Consider the following 24,009-nt stretch of genomic DNA (forward strand, 5'->3'; position numbering starts at 1 on the left):
ACTCATCTTATTTAGCTATCCGATTATGCTTATTAAGTATTAAGAAAAGAAAACGACTGATATTTGCTCATCTTATTTAATAAGCTATCCATTTAATAGTTGCACGTCACTCTCGTATAGGATAACTTTCATTAAGGACTTTTTCTCCGCAGCCCTCACTTACCTCTTGCATTTTACAGGTCACTTCATCTTCAAACACTGAATAATTTTATTTATGGGTTACATGCACTGAACAATTTGAGAGTATGTATGGATCACAGCCTCTACATTTAGTGCATTTCAGTATTGATTAAATCTGAAGAAAATATTTTTTAAGCTCTCTTGATTTTTTAAAAAAAATTGTAAAAAATAAACTAAATCAAACACATACTGATACTATTTCTTAATCAATCCCTAACAACACTCCTCTTTCTTCAATGATTATCCAATCTAATGAAATAGAACTTGTCCCTCATTGAAAAGCAATGCATGGAAACATTTGGAGAAATACTTAAAGCATGAAGGAAGGATAAAGATCACAATCAACCATAAAACATATCATAATACCCCTTTAGTAATTAATCGTCTGCTTATACTTCTTACTAAGCACAGACAACCTTCTCTGAAGGGTAAGCTTTTCATCTTTTTTCCCTAGTTTATCCAAGTAGTATACAATTTTTTTAAGGTAACCAAAACCTCCTCAATCTCATGTCCAAATTCTCTCTTGAATATTCAGGATCCTTCTAAGCAGCTCGAGTAACTCATTTTCATCCCTACCAAGTCTGGTTTGAATAGACACCAAACAATCCAAACCCTCCCCTGCCATGACATGAATAATATTAATATATGATAAATATCAATTTCATCCCAAAAAACATAAAAGAAATGGGAAACTTAAAGCTCAGTTTTCCCCCTTTGGTGCAAGCAAGGATTGGACTACTATGCTCATCAATGAAATGCAACAGAATTGAATAACTTGAACCTGACCAGGTTTTCAATGAGGTGAGGGAAAGCTTACCAACAGGAAGAGAACCTTTTCCAAAGGCCTTCTCACGGATGCGCAAAACCTCCAGGGCAAATTTCTCAGCATCTTCATCTTTTTTCAAATGGTAGAGTGAAACTGCAAGGTATAACATTGGAAAGCTGATGGACTGGTCATCAGTTCCCTTTTGCTTTATCATGATTTGCAAACTTCTTCTCAACAAATTCTCGGCATCCGCATAGTTCTTTGATCGTGAATACGAAGTTGCAAGATTTATCATGTGTCACCTGGCTGGGGTGCTGCTTTCCTTTGTACCTCTCAGTGATCCACAAACTCCTCTAATAGCTCTCTGCCTTCCTGTCCTCTTTGAAGGAAAAACAATACAAAAGGCTTCAATTCATAACCTACTGTGTTTTGTTTTTAGTCTTACTTTTTTCTTTTTTTCCTATATGTTTTGGCATTTTCTAGGGAGGGAGGAGGGGTTGGAGGGTGATACGGTAAAACCATTTCTACAAAACAAAAGACGATCAAAAAATTATTTAAGTTGTTACCTTGGTTACCTGTTGGACTTTAATTTAACGCCGAAAAATACTTAAATCTTTCATTCCTAACCAATGTTATAGAGAAGCTTACCTCCCAACAGTATGAAGTAATTCCGCTAGATCTACCCTCATCTTTTCCATTATACTGTCATCCGGTGACAAGTAATTTGAATCCTTCATGACCTGAGGAGCACGTTTAAACAATTGAATTGCTTCATCTGATTTCCTTGGACACCATTTAAATAACAAACAGCATCACCAAGTAATTCCCATATATAACTTAAGACCAAATAAATCTGAATATAGGTGTTTATTCCACCATTCTTCTGCATGACACAGGACCCACCATACATGAAAGAAATTCTAATCAACATTCAAGTTAACTGTGCAAACAGGAAAGACAAATTAAGGGGATATAAAATAAAAATGGAATATGCAAAGAACGAATAAATTGTATGTGCCAGTTTATAAAGTTACCTTGAGCACACTTAACTCGGGCTAGGGAACTCATAGCCATCCCAATTTTTCCATCATTTTGTCCATATAATTCGGTGTATATGTTAAGAATTCTAGAAAACAAGAAAATGAAATAAAAGTAATATAGAAGAAAGCAGAGTCAATAATGCACTGAATATGGAAGGAGAAAACAAAGATAAGAGGCTCAACCTAGTAAAATGAGTTTCAGCGTCATTGGCTCTCCTTTCTTTTAGTAAAAGATTGGCTAGACTTAGTAAAGGTACAACCAAATCTTTACTATTGGCACCTCTACTTGATTCCAAAAGAGTGATCACACGCTGGTATGTCTCTATTGCTTTTGTTGCTTTTCCAATAGAACCAATAACTTTTGCCATACCCAAACAGGGTGTGACAAGAAAAGTGCTATCCTTACCTAAAAGGAAAAAATTATGTTGAGAACATCAAATTTTTTAAAAAAGGAAAACAGCTAAAGCAAAGTTGGCTTCAACACAGATCATTGCTGCTAAGGTTCTGGAGATTGAAACTGTTCAAACTTAAAAGTAGCTTCTAACTTGACATGCAAAACTGAAAAATCTCAAGAAAAAATAGCTCCGTCCAATCAAACAGATAAGCAACACAACATAACCACAGTCCACAACCACAATCATTCACCATAGGTAAATAAAATCAAATATTAAATAAAACTAATATTATTTTATAAAATATAATGCACCTATTCTATTTTTTAAAAGTATTATGGGTTATGTTAAGATTTGTGTTTAAGTCAATTTTTTTTTTAATTTAGTTACTTTAAATATGTTTCATGTACAATAATAACTAAATTTAAATACTTTTTTAGTTGTTGCAATTTAGCATTTCTTTTATCTCTTGTCCTTAAAAAAATGATTTTAGTCCTTGCAAATTATGTTTCTTTTGATTTTCGTCCTTTAAGCGGTTTAGACATTAGATAGCATTTTTTTTTCACTGTTCAAAGCGCTATCCAAACCGTTTTAAGAATGAAAAACAAAACAAACATAATTTGTAAGAAAAAAAAATGCAAGGACCAAAAATAAAAAAAACGCTAAATTATAAGAACTAAAAATATATTTAAACCTAATAGTTAAAATAGTTAATGTTATAAATATATATATATATATATATACGACTTTTCCTTCTATTTTTTTTACTGAAAATATGTTTTATGAACAATAAGTCAATAACAATGTACTATAAAAAGATGGATTTTCCTTCTATAGCATTAATCACTGTATTTACTAATTGTAATATATAATTAAATTTAACAATATTATTAAGTATAATGTATTTATCAGATTGAAAATATAATATATTTATTAAATGTATGACTTTTTTTTATAAGTCTATATACATTAAAATTATTTTATTAAATAATTATTACAAATCTAATATTTATTTATCTCTCTATACTACATATAAGCCTATCTAGAAAGTGAGAAACACAAGTTTATCTTCACATAAGCCAGTGAAAGGACACAAGTTCATCTTCACAAATAAATAAATGACTACGAGAAGAATCAGCCGTCTTAGCTTTGTCTTGGAAATTGTGTGTATTGTTTTCCTTTTGACTTCGGGTTAGTTTAGTTTTTTTTTTTTTAAGTTGATTTCGAACTTTTAATTTTCATTAACTTAAAAGAAATAATCTGAACTATGGAGCACATGGATTAACTGATCCGATATTGTCCCAACTTAAACAATTTTTTATCTTGATTGCTCGACCCTTAAATATGCATGTGTTAAATATTTAAATAAAAAACTTTAAAATTCATAAAGATCCTACCCTCGAATTGATTCTTGTGGAGGATACGAGAGTACTTTAAGTAAAAAAATGATTTGAGAAAAAATAGAGAGAGGAAAGAGCCCAAGCAAGACAAAGAAAGAGTGATATAAAGAGAACAAAAAAGGAAAAAAAGAAACTAACATTTTTTTTAAAAGCTCATTTTCATTCAATTTTTCAATTATTTTAATATTATCCAAACACATTCTATATTAAAGAAAATTAGATAAAATAATAATAGATTAAATATTTTAAGTATTTTATGAAAGAACGAGAGAATAATTTAATCCTACCCATGTATTTACATTAAACAAAGATATTCTTTGTTCTAATTTTACTACATAATTGTTAGTACACATCGAATGATCAATATAGACTATTAAATTCTAGTATTTGAGTTTATTATAATAAAACTATTATTTGAATATAATTTCTAAGGACATTACATTGATTTCAGGATCCGCGAAAACACTTTGCTCGGAGGGCGGAAATTGTCCAGATGCTATATCTTGTAACAGTTTATGTGCATTTTTGGGCTATAAAGATCATGGCAGTGGATGCACTGCTGAGGGGCGAAATCTATGTTGTTGCATAAAGCATGATGGCCCTTGCCAGGGTACTCCTTAGATACTTTCAATATCAGTGTTTTGTCACTATGTTCGTAACACAAGTTTCCATATAAAAAAGTGGACATATAAATAAAGTGTTTCAATGTAAAGAGATATAGTTATATGATTTTTTTATGATTATAATAAATAATAAAAGTTAATAAAGAATATGTGAATTAAATTAAATTTTAACCTTCATCGTATGATTATATGACCTGTATTTATCAATTTACACCGGCAGAACTAGTTCCTCAAAATAAGAAATGGATGAGGTCTTGCGTGTGTTTATCATAATTATCATTTAAAAAAAATATCTCAAAATAATTATCATTTTAATTTTTTAATATAACATTAATTGAACTACAAAAATTAAAATAAATTAATGATAAGATTATTTTTTTAAAATTATTATTCTCTTTCATTCATTTATTATCATCTGAAGATTGACACGGTTAAAACTTAAAAGTTGCTTCTAACTAGGCATGCAAAACTGAAAAATCTCAAGAAAATAGCTCCAGTTTTCCAATCAAACAGATCAGCAACACAACATAACCACAGCCAAAATCATTCATCATAGGTAAATAAAATCAAATACGGCATAAAAACAATCATTCACCATACGTAAATAAAATCAAATACGGCATAAAACTAACTTAAATATGTTTTTGTCTTGTAAGTTCATATTTTTTTATTTTGGACCCTGTAAATATCTTTGTTCATTTTTATTCCTTGTAAATTTGTGCTTTTTCAATTTTGGTTCCTGTAAGTTATTTTTTTCATTTTTAGTCCCTACAAATTTGCATTTTTTTTAATTTTGGTCCCTATAAGCGCGAACTTATGAGGACTATAAATGAAAAAATTGAAATATTAAAAGGGACTAAAATTGAAAAGACACAAACTTATATGGACAAAAAATAAACAAAAAAAACTTACAGAAACCAAAATTTAGAAAACGCCAACTTATAGAGACTAAAAAAAGTTACCGGAATCAAAAATAAAAAATACTAACTTATAGAAATAAAAAACATATTTAAGTCAAACTAATATTACTGAAAATTGTACTCACCATAGGTCCTCTCCATAATGTAGACTGCCCTCTCATACACGTCCAATGATTTTTCAAACTTGCTCAATGTTGCATACATACTTCCCATATGCATAAGTATTGAATCTAGACGAGGAGCATCATCCTTCAAATTGTCAACAACTTCTTTCTTCTGGCCATCAATGAAAATATAAGAATGCACTCCATAAATGAAAGGGAATTAGTCACTAAAACTTTAGAGGGAACAACAACATTAAGAGGTGTGCAAAACTGCAAATGTAAGCAGAAATGTGGTACATATAATTATTTCCAATTATCAGTTGGGTAAATACAAACTAAGACAGCCATAACAAAAACTATTTCAGTACAAGCGAGTCAAACATGTGACACTAATAGAAAATTAGTAACCACTAACCAGACTGGTGGAAAAACTCGGCCTCATGCAAGAATGTCAGTCAAGAGTGACTGCAGATAATTAACTGCATACATTTTTGGTGACCAATGATCATTTATTCATTCAAGACTCAGAAACCATGACAGATTCATTAACTCACGAAGGAAAACAAAAATAAAACCAACAATTGGCTTCCTCATTGTACTCTCATCTAATCTCATTATAGTATAAGGTGGTGCCATTAGCATCTTCATAAATCGTTATGCTGAAGTCTTATTCTAGAACAGTAAAAAAGTCATGCAGATTCTGAGAGTTCAACTAATGACATACCATGCAGACATAAACTTAAGTTACTCTGAATCCTGCCAATCTCAACTGCAATTATACAAGATACCAAAGTGACTGAAAAATGAGCAATAACAGAAGGGAAGGGGGAATACCATGTTCAACAGAGATCCAGCAAATTTTAAGTCTCCAACAGCCATGTAACCTGGTGCTATGATGTCCAAAGTTACAGCTTCTTCTGTGCCTTTAGTACCTGCATTAAGGCGCTCTTTCACCACTTCATAATTTGCAGTTAGCAAGTCTATAGCATCATTTTTGTTTCCCATACTAATCATTCTTTTCACTTTATCAAATAATTCTTCCAAGGGGCATTGTCAGTTGGAGAATGAGAAATTTAAGTTATGATCATGGCAGAAAGATGCTTTATCCTTAGAGGATAAAATTCTAATACAATGGTAAGAAAATTTAGGCACAAAACTGAAATTTGGAAATACTTCAAATACAACTGGCACAAGCAATAGAAGGAAGGAAGACCATTTGAACCAATTCCCACCTCTGATAGTCATTTGGAGCTGAAAATCCTGAATATGCATCACTGTGTCTGCCTGTCCCACCGAATTCCACAAACCCAACTGAGGATCTTGAGATGCAGAACTGAACACAAACAGTTCTAATGGGAATAATGTCAAGCTTTTGATTGTATTTTTGCTTTTGATTACAAACTGAGAAGCATGTTATGCTTTTCAACTCACACGGTGACAGCATATGCTGAAGCTCTTTGCTTGTTCTAATAATAGATAACAGAAGACATTAAGCCAAGCCGTCACAAGTTCTTGTAATCAGATATGCACATTAAAATCAAGATTCAAGAGTAGACAACTAAAAACAATGAGGATAACCAGAAACGGTTATTAGCACTCACAGATTAAACATGTATCATAGAGCTGAAGGCTTGCACCTGAAATTATTAAAGAAATTCTGCCCTGAACTATATATATATATATATATATTAGTGTGCCAATGTCCAAATAATTTGATGGTTCAATCCATGAAAAAGACAGTATGATACCGTAAAAGCGTCACAAAACCCTACATAACTCAAATCCATAGAATCCGACATTAGAACATGGTCTAGTCAACTTAACTTCATTTCCACACTAGCACCAAATGTTATCTGCCCTAATCTCGTAAAATGATAAACAAGCCCACCCAAAATCAACAAGTTCCTTTGATACAGTTGCTACTTCATCTATGAAGCAATCACGAAGCAATTTGAACGGTTCATTATCAACTACCTTTCAAAATTTTAAAAACAGAACATCAAATAGGAGGAGAGCTACCATTCCTTTCCAAAGGACATAAAAAGTAGTTGAACAAATCGAAGTAAAAAAAGGAGTGTTATTCCAATAAAGCATATGCTACTTTTTGAGTTAGCAAAGCGTATAAGTTTCAATTAATAAAGTTGAAGTTATTATCCTAAGGTGATTTATAGAGAGAAGAAAGAAGTGGCACAGAAATGGAATGGAAGTAGCACAGAAGCAAAGGATTAAAACGTAAGCATGATAAGAGAAGAAAGAAAGAGAACCTTATTCCGGTGAAAGAGGGGGTGGGAAGAAGACATGAACCTTTCATTGTACACACTAACCTCGTCTTTGCTTCGGCTTCGTCTTCGTCTTAGCATAAAAAAACCTTAGCAACTGAGGATAACGCGCGTTTTTTTTGTGGGCTAGTTATGTCCTTTTGGGCATTTACTTCGAATCTGACTTGAGGCTTTTTCTTTCTGCACCCATCCAAAGTCATCCAACACCCCTTTCTTTATTTTAATGGTATTTTTCAAATTCATAAACTAAACTTATACATATGCACGTTATTTTATTATTTTATGATTTTCTCTTCTTTCTGGATTAAAAAAAAATTATTTGTATTCTAAATGCATTTCGGAATAGGTATTCCAAAACACCTCACTAGGTGTTACAATAACACACATACCGGTTCAACATAGGTGTTATTTTTTTGGAACACTTACTATATGTCTAAAATAATTATACTTTTGGAATTTTTATCATGCAATATATTTAAAAATAAAGCTTAATGTAAATTTTATCGTTCAAATTTTATTATTTTATAAATTTTATCATCCAAAATTTATTTTCATGAACTTTACCACCTAAAATTTCAATTTTTGTGCATTTTACCACCATTGATGGAAATTTTTACCATACTAGGTGATTTTGTAAAACTATATACAAAAATAGGTCATTTCAAAAATTATTTACCGAAGATAGACAATTTTGACTATGACGTCATTTGTAATTATATTCGTCGTAGAAAAGTGATTTTTTATACCAATTATGTATCGGTTATAACTACAACCGATGTAATAAAATCTAAAAAATACATTGTTTTATTACCAACTTGATGGTAAAATACACAAAAAAAAAATTAAAAAAATTGATAGTAAAATTTGCAAAATATTGAGAATAGGATGATAAAATTTGTGATAAAAAAAATTAGTAGTAAAATATGTAAAACTATAAAAGTTGAGTGATAAATTTTGCAATTAGGCCTAAAATAATTTTGAAACATGTGATTCAAACTATAATGTATAATGTATTTATTTATTTTTATATTTATTACATTCAAAATATAATAAGTTTATTAAATGTATGACTTTTTTATAAGTCTATATACATTCAAATTATTTTATTAAATAAAATAATTATTAAAAATGTAGTATCTATAATAATCTATAAGCTAAAATGTAATTTTCTAAATCTACAATTCTAGTCTCTTTATTTTTTTTAATTGAGAAATTTCATTTCCTACTTTTTTAAAAATTTATATTTCAATTCTCTTTTTCAATTTCAAACTTGATTATGTACTTTTTTAAATAAATTAAGCTTACTATCAATTAAATAATTAAAAATATTTTTCATGTAGATAATAAATAGACTCGTATCAATTAATGTTTACAAAGTACATAGATCAATGATTGAAATTAATCACAAACACTAAAATTTTGGATTTTGTTAAAGTGAAGAACAAAATGTTGACTCAATTAAAAAATGGGAGAATAAAATCATAATTAAGTATAATGCATTTATTACATTCAAAATATAATATATTTATTAAATGTATGACTTTTTTATAAGTCTATATACACTCAAATTGTTTTATTGAATAAAACAATTAATACAATGTAATATATAATTAAAATTAAAAATATTATTTAGCATATTTTTTTCAATTTATTACATTCAAAAGTCAAAACATAATATATTTATTAAATTATGACTGTTTTATAAGTCTACATACATTAAAATTGTTTTATTAAATAAAACAAGTATTACAAATCTAATATTTATCTATCTCTTTATATATATATATATATATATATATATATATATATATATATATATATATATATATATATATATATATATATATATATATATATATATATATATATATTAAAATCTACATATAAGCCTAGAAAGTGAGAAAACACAAGTTTATATTCATAGAAGAAAGCAAACGAACACAAGTTCATCTTCACAAAAAATGACTACTAGAAGAGTCGTGGATCTTAGCTTTGTCTTTGGAATTGTGTGTATTGTTTTCCTTTTAACTCCAGGTTAGTTTATTTTTAAAAAAATGATTTGAAACTTTTAATTTTCATTAACTTAAAAAAAATAATTTGAACTATGGAGCACATTGATTAATTGGATCAAAATTATTTCAACTTAAGAAATGATATTGATTGTTTTATTCTTGAATTTGTATATGTGTTAAATATTTAAAAATGAAATTTTGAGATTTATAATTATTCTATCTTAGAATTTACTCTTGTGAAGGATACATCATTATTTTATGTAAAAAAAAATGATTTGAGAATGAACAAAAATAGAGAAGAAAAAGTCAAATATTTTTTTTTCTTTCTAATTTTACTACATAATTGTTAGTACGCATGGAATGATCAATATAGACCATCAAATTCTCATACCTGCCTTTATTAAATAAAACTATGATTTGCATATAACTTTTAATGACATTTCATTAATTTCAGGATCCGCGAAAATAGTTTGCTCGAAGAGCGGAAATTGTCCCGATAATAAAGTTTGTTACAATTTATGTGTATTTTTTGGTTTTAAAGATTATGGCGGTAAATGCGTTGTTGAATCTGGGCAAAATCTATGTTGCTGCGTAGATTTAAAGGATGGTGGCTTTGGCCATGCTACTCCTTAGATATTTTCGATATCAGTGTTTTGCCACCAAATGGGTCCTTAGTGATAAGAGCCGCAAAAATAAAATAAACGAATGATAAGATTATTTTTGTAATTTTTTTCAATTTATTAGTTTTTTATTTATATAAAATAAAATAGAACAACCATCATAAGCAGAAAGAAGAAGTATATATATATATATATGAAATATTTTAAATGAAAAATAATAACAATTAATAAAAGTTATGGGATCAAGATAAAAATACTTATAAATTTTGAATTAAAGTTTCATATATCAATCAAATCTCTAAAAAAACCATTTAATAAAAATAAAATTGGTAAAATATCTTAATTAATATGTCACACTAGTTTAAGATTATAATTAAGTCATTAATGTGATGATTATCATTTGTTCTCAATATGACCACCACATATAACCGCAATTGTAATTATTGTTATCATTATAATTATTGTTATCATAAGAGTTGATGATCATGGCGATTACAAGAGTGATAAAAATGAATTAATTAAGATATTTAAAATGTAAAAATTATTATCTTTAATATATTTATTTTTTATTAGGTAAATCTTTCAAGATTTAATTGATACATGTGACTTTAATTCAAATTTTTAAATAGTTTTAATATCAATTGTCTATTTTAAAACAAGGTGGGACAAGAAGACAAGTATTATCCTTACCTAAAAGAAAAAATTATGTTGAGAACATCAAAATTTTGGAAAATGGAACACAGGTATTAAAAGCTTAGTTGTGTTTACCCAGATCATTTCTGCTAAGGTTGGGGAGATTTTACAGGTATCATGCTTATGATCAGCAGCAAACATATTATACTCATTACAACATTAAAAGTGAATGAAGCTCCCCCTTCAACATTGGCCTCAATGCTATGACAGGCATGTCGGTGCCTGAAACTTTTGGTGTCTACGGCACTATTAACCACATTCGCTTCGCCATGCATCCTCGTCCACGAAGGCAACACTCACATGTACAACTTTGTCCAAACACGGGTTGCCATGTTCCTCGACCATTACCCTTCTTCAAAATATAAACTAAATGCACCTTCAAATTTATAAGTGTGCCATTCTATTTTGCATAGTTTTCACACTCTTTATTATGCAGCATAGATAAAATTTTGTAATGCATTATGTTATTTTTTCGTTTCGCACCCTTTTAACACAACGAAAACGTACGTGTTTTGTTAGACTTTTTTCACAAAAAAATTAATTGCAAAATTAAGATACTTTGTTGCTTAAATTAATTTTGATACAGAATATATTAATTACGATACATATTACCTTTTTTAACATTAATCAAATTAATTATTACATAAATTAATTTTTATTTAAATTTAAATTAATGATGACATAAATTACTCTTTTTAATTGTAATCAAAATAATATCATAAATTGATTTTATTTTGATTAACAAAGGTAATTCTTATAATATTTAATTTGTATCTAATCAATTTAATTTTAATTAAAAAATATATGGAGTATTATTAAAAATATTAAATTATATCACAACTAATTTGATTTTTTATAAAAAAAATATCTTGCATTTATAATTAATTAAAAACCATAAAAAAATATAACAAAAACATGATCTCATTCAGTTTTTTTAATCCACAACAAAATTATATTTTTATTTTTATTTTTAAAAATACAAAACAGAAATGCGATTGCGATTATGGTGTGTATTTCAATAAAAATCATAATATATATATATATATATATATATATATATATATATATATATATATATATTTTACTTCGTGATGTTAAAAAAACTCTATATTAAAAAAATGAGGCACAATGTTATTAAATTTAATATTTTAAGTATTTTATAAAAAAGAATTAGAGAATAATTTAATCCTATTTAACAAAAGAATTAACCTATGCATGCATTTATAATAAACAAAGATAACTTTTATTCTAATTTTACAACATAATTATTGGTAGTCATGGAAGCATCAATACAAACTATTAAATTCTCGTCTGAGTTTATTAAATATAAAAGCATAATTTACTTACAATTCCTAACGACGTTTATTGATTTCAGGATCAGCGAATACAATTTGCAAGAAGACAGGATTTTGTCCTAATACTAATATTTGTAACAATGTATGTTTATTTTGGGGCTTCAATAAGGTGGTTCTTGCACTATTCTTCAAAATTAAAATCTATGTTGCTGCACAAGCTGATGCCAATCCTAGTTAGATATACCTTTCAAAATAGTGTTTTCTCAATGTGTTAGTAATAAATAAAGTTTTCCCCTAAAAATATAATAAATAAAGTGTTTCGAATTATTTATATGATTTCTATGATCAATAGAGAATAAAAATATCAATTAAATAAGTGTAAATTGAATTAAAATTTGTAATCTTGATAATATAATTAAATGACTTATAATTATCATCACATGTTAAATTTAGTGAAAGTGACTAGTTTATTCACAATTTCACCAACCAAAGTTTGTACTTTATTAAGAGATGTATACTTTATCATTTCATCTTTCTCTAATTCTTCTATTATGAAAATATAATATTAATATTTTTAATAATTATTAGTATTGTTGATATTTACAATTTTTTAAATTGTTTTTTTATAAAATAAGAAATGGAAAAAGTTGTTGCAACCTCTAATGTTTTTCTTCAAGAATTTCATTTATTTTGAAATGAATAAACTTACCTTCCTGAATTTTTATTGTAATGTTTGAATATTACATACTTTCAATTTTTATTTAATATACACACAAAATCTTTACTTAGATCGATAATGCTTTTGGCCAACAAGTCACTAGTATGAATTAGTCATTATAAAGTTTCAAATTTGAGTTTTGTGTGGAAAAAAAAAAGTATTTAGGAGAAAGATACACCAAAAATGATCAACAAAACTTCTGGTTAAAAATTAGTTATTAACAAAACTAATTAATACTTAACATTACTAGTGTGATGGATACCAAAAAAAAATATTCATAAAATTTTTATAAGTTGACAAGTATGATTTGCTTTAGCTTAGTCAAATATTATTGTACTACGGTTATTTAAATTAGCAACCAATAACAATATATAGCTAGTCTAAATTTTAAAAAATAAAGTACTAATTTATTAAATAATTACCACTAAATAAATCTAGAGAAAATTATAATATTAACATATTTATGTACTTATTATCAATTAACATTTAAATATATTATATTAAAATTAAAATGAATAATAAAATATAAAAAAGTGTGAGATATATTGTGAAATCTATTAAGAAATTTGATAGAGTATCTTGAGTGAAAAAATATGATTGAATTGATAAAATATAATAAAATATTGGATATAACAACTCATGTTAGTTGTTTCATTAAAGATATCATAAGTATAATAAAAAATATAATTACTTTAATTTGATTTTAATAATCCACCGTAAGTTACAACTTACAAGTCAAACTAATATATTTATTATATAAATTCAAAACATAATATATTTATTAAATGTATGACTTTTTTTATAAGTCTATATACATTAAAATTGTTTTATTGAATAAACCAATTATTACAAACCTAATATTTATCTATCTTTTACATATTTTAAAATTTACTTATAAGCCCAGAAAGTGAGAGAACAAAATGTTATCTTCCAAGAAGAAAGTGAAAGAACAAAAGTTCATCGTCACAATAAATGACTATTAGGAAAATTACTGGTCTTAATTTTGTCTTGGGAATGGTATGTGTTGCTTTCCTTTTAACTTCAGGTTAGTTTTTTTTTTCAAGTTCATTGGAAACTTTTAATTTTTATTAACTTTAAAGAAATAATTTGAAGTATCAAGCATGTGGATTAATTGAGCCAAGATTGTTTCAACTTAACCAATAATCTTAATTATTCCAACTTTAGGATATCTTTTAGAATTAAAAAATATAATATATTTTCTAGCAAATTGTTTAGAGATAATCTACATTTAGGATATATATGCTTCCTTTTAAAGATTATGATTCTAGAGTTTATAAATAGGAATTTCTTGATATTAAAAAATTCACTCACATAAAGGAGTCACCCCACATGCCAACCACAGAGAAATAATAACTACGAGTGTTAAAATCTAAACTGATAATTTTATTCCTAGTTTATACTAATTAATAACTTGAACTCTCAAGTCTCAAGGCATGTGACCACATGTTGATGGCCCAATCCACTACATTATTCCATCTTACTCTTTATTAAACCTAATTAAATCCACAAAAGTCAATTTAGTCCAACATAACTGAATGGCTTAGCAGCTCCTAAACAACTCTCCCTGTTAGATGAAGGCGTAATGGTGAATAGTTTTGATTTTTTTATCAGCATGGTAAATTATTGAAATGGAAGGGGAGGAATGTATATGTAATCTGGTAGGTGCCAAAAAAGTTATGCTACATTACTTTAGTAAATAAAAATACAAAAGAAATATAGTTAAAAGTCTATTTTTTATTTGGGTTAAATAAATATTTATAAAATATATGGTTTTGCACAATTAATTAGAGCTGGAGTATATTTTATAGGGTGCTCATACATATAAGTAATCGATCTCCGAATCCTTCTCTAATTCCAAAGACCATTTTTTTAAAAGGGTTTTTTAATATTTTTTTCTTAAAGCAAAATATTGGTTTATAATTAATTACTTTTGCAACGTTTTTCATCGTGATCTCGGTTGCAACTAATGTTATTAATGTAGTATGTATATTTATGTAAATATATAAATAAAAATGATTTTTTCTTTTTTAAAATTAATTACTATTTTTATTTTGGTTATTTTAAAATATATTTTAAGTGAAATAATAATTAGAAATATTAAATATTAAATGTAGTATATCAATTTACATATATATAGAAATGAAAATATTGTTTTCCTTCTTCAGCATTAATCATTGTAAATATATAATTAAATTTAACAATATTTTTAAGTATAATGTATTTATTACATTCAAAATATAATATATTTACTAAATGTATGGCTTTTTTATAAGTATTTATACATGAAGTCTAGAAAGTGAGATAAGCCAAGCTCATCTTTATAGAAAAGAAATCGAAAGAATACAAGTTCATCTTCACAAAAAATGACTACAAGAAGAAGAATCATGGGTGTTAGCTTTTTCTTGGGAATTATGTGTATTGTTTTCCTTTTGACTTCAGGTTAGTTTACTTTTTTTTTAATTTGATTTGAATTTTTTAATTTTCATTAACTTTAAAGAAATAATTAGAATCATGGAGCACATGAATTAATCAATTGGACCGAGATTATTCAATCTTAACCAATTATTTGATCCTTGGATTTATATCTATATTAAATATTTGAAGAAAAAACTTTCACATTCATCATCCTATCCGAAAACTGACTCTTACACAAGATACATGAGTACTTTATATAAATAAATATTTAAAAAATAATAGATAAATAGGAAGAAAAGAGTCAAACAAAGACTAAGAGAATAATTTAATCTTGTCCATGTATTTAAATTAAACAAATAATATATATATATATATATATATATATATATATATATATATATATATATATATATATATATATATATATATATATATATATAAGATCAGAAAGTAAGAGAGGACATGTTCATCTTCGGAGAATGGCTATCAGAAGAATGATCAATCTAAGCTATTTTTGTGGAATTATTTGTATTGCTTTCCTTGTGGCTTCGGGTTATATTGAAGGTGCATTTAATTTAGCTTTTTTATTATCTTGCAAATTTTATTTTCATTAACTTCAATGAAATTATTTGAGAGAGAATAATAATACAAAAGAAAGTAGGTTAGTAATTAGGAAGAGAGAGAGACAGTGGGTATAATAAAGATGACGGAAAAATCAAAGGAATTTTAATAGAGGTAAAGGAAAGAAGGAGGACTTCGACTGAATAAATATTTTGTTTGGTTAACGACTTAACGTAGAGGGAACGGATAAATTTTAATGGAGATTAGGAATTTTAGTGGATAAGAAATAACTAATTTTTTTGTTTGATTCAATAGAGGAACAGAGGAGGTGAGAGATTTTAAAAAATATTTTACTTTACAACTCTTATAATTTAAAATTTCAAAACAAAATAAGTAACGTATTATTTTAGTTATTACTTTTAAAATGTTTTAAACTTTCATGGCTCTCCTCCACCTACCATGGAAAACTAGATGATAAGGCATCTTGCTCCCCTTCATTCATTCTCCCTCTTCTTCTCTTAAGAATTGTACCAAGCAACTCAAGTTAATAGAAATCTCTTCCCTTTCCTTTCTTTTCCACCATTTCCCCCAAACATTATTTAAAGGTGGTTAGTTAAATTTTTTATAATGATTAATTATTGACAAAATTGATTGATACTTGATGATGTTAAAAAAATGAGATACAGTGTTAATAAATTTAACATTTTAAGTATTTTATAAAAGAATTAGAGAATAATTTAATCCTATTTAATAAAAGAATTAACCTATGCATGCATTTATATTAAACAAAGATAATTTTGTTCTAATTTCACTACATAATTATTGGTAGTAATGGAAAGGTTGATACAAACTATTAAATTCTCGTATATGAATTAATAAAAAATAAAAGCATAATTTACTTACACTTCCTAACTACGTTCATTGATTTCAGGATCAGCGAATATAATTTCAGAATCAGCAAATACAGAATCAGCGGATACAATTTGCAAGAAGGGAGGATTTTGTCCCAACACTAATCTTTGTAACAATATATGTTTATTTTGGGGCTTCAATAAGGGTGGTTCTTGCACTATTCTTCAAAATGAAAATCTATGTTGCTGCACAAGCTGATGATCCTAGTTAGATACCTTTCAAATCAGTGTTTTCTCAATGTGTCAATGAAGTGCTCCCCTAAAAATATTATAAATAAAGTGTTTCCAATTAGTTTTATGATTTTTATGATCAATCAAAAATATAAAAAAAAATCCATTAAAGATGTGTAAATTGAATTGAAATTTTTAATCTTGATAATATAATTAAATGACTTATAATTATCAGCACGCGTCCAATTTAGTGAAAGTGACTAGTTGTTCACAATTCACCAATCAATCAAAGTTCGTACTTTACTAAGAGATCCATACTTTATCATTTCATCTTTCTCTCATTCTTCTATTATGAAAATTTATTATTATTATTATTATTATTATTATTATTATTATTTATTAATATTGTTGGTATTTAGAATTTTTTAAATTATTTTTTATTAAATAAGAAATGAAAAAGGTGCTGCAACCTCTAATTTGTTTTTCTTTCAAGAATTTCATATATTTTGAATTAAAAAACATAACTTCCTGAATTTTTATTGTAATATTTGAATATTAAATACTTCCAAATTTTATTTAATATACACACAAAACCTTTATTTATATTGATAATTTTTTATCAATAAATCATTGGTTTAAATAAGATTTTAAATTCGAATTTTGTGTGAAAAAAGTGATTGGAAAAAGAAATATCACCAAATATGATCAACAAAACTCTTGATTCAAAATCATTTATCACCAAAACTAATTAATACTTAACGCTAATGTGATGGATAAAAAAAATATTCATGAAAATTTTATAAACTGACGAGTATAATTTGTTTTAGCTTAGCCAGATATTATTGGAGTACAATTATTTAAATTAGCAACCCATAATCATAGATAGTCTAAATTAAAAAAATAAAATAATTTATTAAATAATTACCACTAAATAAATATAGAGAAAAAATTAATATTAACATATTTATGTACTTCTTATCAATTAACATTTAAATATATTAAATTAAAATTAAATGAACAATAAATATAAAAGGATTGAGATATATTGTGGAATCTATTAAGAAATTTTACCGACCATCTTGATTAAGAAAATATGATTGAATTAATAAAATATTGGATATAACAATTCATGTTAGTTGTTTCATTAAAAATATAATAAGTACAATAAAAAAAACAAACTATTATAATTTGATTTTAATATTTCTCAAGTTTACATTATCTCATTCAACATACAACAACATATCTTGCAAATGTATAATATAATTGTAAGTCTTGTGCATAATTTTCGCACTATGTGCATAAATAAGATTTTGTAGTGCATTTTTGTATGTGAATAAAGATATATATAACAAATCCTAACTTAGTTGTGTAAGTTGGTTAAAACAATAATTTTACTATATAATATGTAAAAATATTCAGCAAAAATATGTTTCCTGTGTATGAAAACTATAACATAAATAATTTTTTGTTATGTTATTTTTTTGCTCCCTTTAATATCATGAAAATATGTCTTTGTTAGATTTTTTTACAAAATATTAATTGCAAAATTAAGATTTTTTTTTGCTTAAATTAATTTTGATACAAAATATAATGATGATACACATTACCTTTTTTAACATTAATCAAATTAATTTTCACATAAATTAATTTTTATTTAAATTTAAATTAATGATTATGTAAATTACTAAAATAATATAATGAATTGATTTGATTGTGACTAATAAAGGTAATTCTTATAAAAATTAATTTGATTTCCATAATAAATGTTAAATTGTATCTAATTAATTTAATTTTAATTAAAAAATATATGAAGTATTATTAAAAATAATAAATTATATCAAAGTTAATTTGATTTCTTTTAAAAAAGTATATTGTATTTATAATTAATAAAAAAATCATAAAAACAAAAGGATACAGCAACGATGTGATCCCATTGTGTGTGTGTGTTTTTTTTGTTTAAGAATCATGTTTCTATTATATATTTATTTGTTGTTTTAAAAATGCAAAATAAAAATGTGATTATCTTATGTATCTCAACAAGAGATCACAACAAAATCATATCTCCCTTATGAGGAAGTAAAATGTGGGAGGGGAGGAGGGGGAAGACCAAAAGGGAGGGGTGGCAAAATTTTAAATAGAAACAAATTGGGCATTTTACCTTAGTATAGGGACCAATAATAGTCCCCTTTGAAATTGGTAAACTAAATTTTAATTTACCTATTAATTTATGAAATATAATCATAAATTGATAAAATAAAATAAATATATGAAAAATATTTAAAATATAATATATAAAATTATATAAAATACAATTAAAAATATTTATGTATTGAATATTTTTTAATTTATATTTTTAGATAAATTTAAAAAATAATAACTCTTGATTAATGATATACATAAAATAATGTCAATGTAATTTGTTAAACAAAATTAGTCTCTTAGTAATTTATTACTTTGTCTATGAATAAAAAATCATGAGTTGAATTCCTATTAAGATATTTTTTATTTTTTATTTTATCAAGTAATGAAATGATCAAAATTATTTATTTCGAAAAGTAAAGAAGCTAAATTTCTATATTTATAAATAGAAGGACCTAAATAACAGGTTTGAAATTGTAGGCGAACTTAACCTCTTCCAAAATAATACATATGACAATATTTTTTAAAAGGAATATTTATGCATGACATTCCCAAGATCTCTAAGCAATAAATTTATTGTTTTAAAGAAAATTCATTTTAAATTATATAATAATTTTAATGTAATTATAATAATTTATTGCATTCAGAGTTTTTTTATAATTATAACTATGATAATGAAAATGATTTACAATAATTGTACATATTATACTTTTTAATTGCATACTTATTATTATTATTATTATTATTATTATTATTATTATTATTATTATTAAACTAATCGTTTACTAATGGATGCAAGTAAAAAAAAATTAATTGTCAATAATGAATATGAAATTTATAAAAGCAAAATTACATACAATTTCAAATAGGTGTAAATGTAATTTTGATCATCTTATTTTACTCAATTCGTAATTTTGATCCTTTCAATGTAAAATAGAAACATTTTGTTTCTCTATTTCTTTTTTTTTTTTAAATCCATCTTTATGGATCCCATATTTCAAAATAAAGACATTTGGATCTTTTTTAGAAAATTCACAACTTTGGTCTTCATATTTAAAAAAAAATCTACAATTTTGATTCAATCTTCAACTTAAAAACAAATAGAAAAACTTTTATTTGCATAATAAATTAACAAAAAATAAATGCTGATTTGATTGATTTATATGTTAAAATACATAATTTTATTTTTAAGGAAAAATGCATAATTCTATTAAGTATTATAAAATACCAATTTATATTTTTTTCTTAGGCGAGAAGCCACACAAGTGCTCCCAACTAATTGTAATTTGGTAAGTAAAAAAATATTTTAAATATAAAGTAAAAATATTAAACATGAAATACTCGATCATTTATTTTTTTTAAAGAAATTAGAAGTCATAAATATTTTAAAGCAATTAGGAATGATATATGTTTTAATTCAGATTATTCAATAACATTAATATACACAGAGAGAGAAGATATTATGCAAAAAATCTTAAAATGAGAATTAAGAACTACAACCGATAATCATTAGGTCAAGATAAAAAATACTTTAAAATTCTCAATTATTACATCTAAAATATTTTAATTATTATGTCACTCTCATTCAAGATTCAAGATTATGGTCAAGCCATCATCGTCACTATCATGGTTGTCATCATTATCACTTACCATCGAGCACATGGATTAATTGGACATAAATTGTTCCAACTTAATTAATTTTATGATTTTGATTGTTCGATCTTTGAATATGCATTTGTGTTAAATATTAAAAAGAAAACTTTGACATTCATCGTGATCTAGGTTGCAACTAATGTTATTTAATAATTATTATTCATACGTAATTTGAATATCTAAATTGCATGACAATTATTTAATTTTAATTTCTTTTATTACTTTTTTTGTGCTAACACATTAGGAGTTTAGTTTCTTCAAAATGTTTACCTAGTAGATGCCAAAGTCAGTTAATTTAAAGTATTTTGGGTGTATTTTTTTTTTGGTAGAATTACAAAGTAAAAGGCCTGAAAGAAGGTTGAAGAACTAGAATAACATGCTAAACGTGAGGGGCCAACTTGGAGGTCAGGCTTAGTGCGTTTTTGGCAACTTAGTGCGCTTTTGGTGGCTTAACAAGGTCATTTATGTCGGTTAGACTTTACATGTGCACTTAGCACGCGTGTGCAAACTTAGTGCATAGTTATTGTCGAAAAACATGATTGTGTTCCGTAATTCTACTTCAACTGACAACTCATCCCTGAGTGTTTGTCCTCTATCTCTTTATTATGTTATACTTAGTCATCTTTATTTATGTTAAATTTTATATTTCGTATCATTATTCGACAAATTGCTTAAAATTGGACATATATAAACTCTAAATACAGTCAAAGTTCATGTGAACTCGACACTCGATTTTACCGTTTTAAAATACTACTTGAATTAATTAGTACACTTGCCAAAGAGTTAACATTATTACTATTATTGTAGTATGTATATTTATGTAAATATATAAATAAAAATGATTCCTTTCCTTCTTTAAAATTAGTTACCATTTTATCTTGGTTATTTTAAAATATATTTTAAGAACAATAATAATTAGAAATATTAAATATTAAATGTAGTAAATCTATTTACATATATATAGAAATGAAAACATTGTTTTCCTTCTTCAACATTAATCATTGTAAATATATAATTAAATTTAACAATATTTTAAGTATAATGTATTTAATACATTCAAAATATAATATATTTATTAAATGTATGGATTTCTTATGAGTATATATACATTAAAACTGTTTTATTAAATAAAATAACTATTCCAAATAAAATATTTAGTTATCTCTTTATATATTTTAAAATCTATATTTAAGTCTAGAAAGTGAGATAACACAAGCTCATCTTTATAGAATAAGTGAAAGAATACAAGTTTATCTTCACAAAAAATGACCACAAGAAGAATCATCGGTCTCAGCTTTGTCTTGAGAATTATGTATATTGTTTTCCTCTTGACTTCAGGTTAGTTTATATTTTTTTTTTAATTTGATTTTGAAATTTTTAATCTTCATTAACTTTAAAGAAATAATTAGAATTATCAAACATATGGATTAATTAGACTGAGATTATTCAATCTTAACCAATGATCTTAATTGTTTGATCCTTGAATTTACATCTATATTAAATATTTAAAGAAAAAAATTTGACATTCGTGATTCTATCTGACAATTGATTCTTATACACACGATACATGAGTACTTTATATAAAAAATAATAGATAGATAGGTAGAGAGGAAAGAATCAAACAAAGACTAAGAGAATAATTTAATCTTATCCATGTATTTACATTAAACAAAAATATATTTTGTTCTAATTTTACTACATAATTGTTAGTACACATGAAATGATCAAAATAGATTATTAAGTTTATTAAAATAAAATAACGATTTGTATATAATTTCTAATAGCATTCGACTAATTTCAGGATCCGCAAAATTTATCGAGAGATGCACGAAGGCAGGGAATTGTCCAGATGAGAAAGCTTGTTACACTTTGTGTCAATTGTTTGGCTACAAAGATTATGGTGGTTTCTGCATTTATGAAGCTGATCATGAATGTTGCTGCCTAGCTAAGGATAACCCACCCCATCCTTAGATAGCTACAATATCTGTGTTTTCTCACTTTGCTCGAAACACAAGTTTCTATACAAAAATGTGGAAATATAAATAAAGTGTTTCAATTTAATTAAGTTACATGAATTTTATGATTTTTTTTTTTTTGTGCTGCAAAGGACTAAAAGCCCAAACTAAAACAACTGACACATAACTGAATCCCAGTGGGAGGATTATAAAAAAAAACCTGAATATCCTCTCAACTTCAATCCCTAAAGATTAAAAGGTAACATTGATAGTATGATTAAAACATTGTATACGAAAATCAATATTTTTTTATGAATTTTTTAATCAGATAACGTGCCATAAATACACGATAAAAATAAAAAGTAAAATAATATAAAATACATAAATATTTTTTTAATAATGTAATATAATTAATAAGATATATTTTAATGTACACATACAAATTCTTAAGAAAAATAACAATGTAAAATACATTTCATATTTTGTGATTTTTTTTAACTCGGATGAATTCCATATAGTATCAACATCTCCAACCCTGATTTTGAAAAGTATGTAAGAAAAATCTAAATTTTAAAGTTGACTTAATTATATAATTGATTCGTTTATTATAAGTATTTTTTTTATCAGTTACTTAATTATATTTAAAATTTTAATTAAGTCTTTCAATTATTAAAAAATTTAATTGGATCTTTCAATTGTTTAAAAATATTTTAATTGAATCCCTTAATTATTAAAAAAATATAATTAAGTTGTCTAATTTTTTAAAAACACTATAATGGTATCATTTTTGTCAAGTTCTTTGATTCAGTCAGGTTATCTAACGGTTTAAAATACTACAACCAAATTAATTAAATTGACCAAAAAAAATACAATTGTAATTTTTTTAAATGATTAAAGAATCTAATGATTGAACTTTTTAATATAAAAAAGAATCAATTGAAATATTTTTAAATAATTGAAGGATACAAGTATGTATGGTGTTAAGTGATGGAGAATTGTGTGTAATGGAAAGCACATAACTGAGAGAGGGAAGGTCCCTCAGCATTTGCAGGCTTTGAGTAAAACCTTTTTGATTACTTGCTTCAATTTTAATATAGATGAGATTACAATTGCTCCCATGCACTAGCTAAAAAGATTAACA

At 25.6% G+C, this 24,009-nt stretch overlaps 2 long non-coding RNA genes and 1 pseudogene across 2 annotated transcripts; 2 read left to right on the forward strand and 1 right to left on the reverse strand.

The window, feature by feature from the left end:
• Nucleotides 1-417: 417 nt before the first annotated feature.
• LOC114415567 lies at nt 418-7,799 on the reverse strand (annotated as a pseudogene).
• A 1,800-nt stretch (nt 7,800-9,599) lies between these two features.
• On the forward strand, nt 9,600-10,442 carry LOC114414378. The gene is made up of 2 exons (XR_003667204.1): nt 9,600-9,738; nt 10,171-10,442. It is a non-coding gene; the product is annotated as an uncharacterized LOC114414378 (long non-coding RNA).
• A 4,926-nt stretch (nt 10,443-15,368) lies between these two features.
• On the forward strand, nt 15,369-17,248 carry LOC114414363. The gene is made up of 2 exons (XR_003667194.1): nt 15,369-15,502; nt 16,971-17,248. It is a non-coding gene; the product is annotated as an uncharacterized LOC114414363 (long non-coding RNA).
• The last annotated feature ends 6,761 nt before the right edge of the window (nt 17,249-24,009 follow it).

Source organism: Glycine soja, chromosome 6, assembly GCF_004193775.1.
Source record: "Glycine soja cultivar W05 chromosome 6, ASM419377v2, whole genome shotgun sequence".
In the NCBI taxonomy this organism is placed as follows: domain Eukaryota; kingdom Viridiplantae; phylum Streptophyta; class Magnoliopsida; order Fabales; family Fabaceae; genus Glycine; species Glycine soja.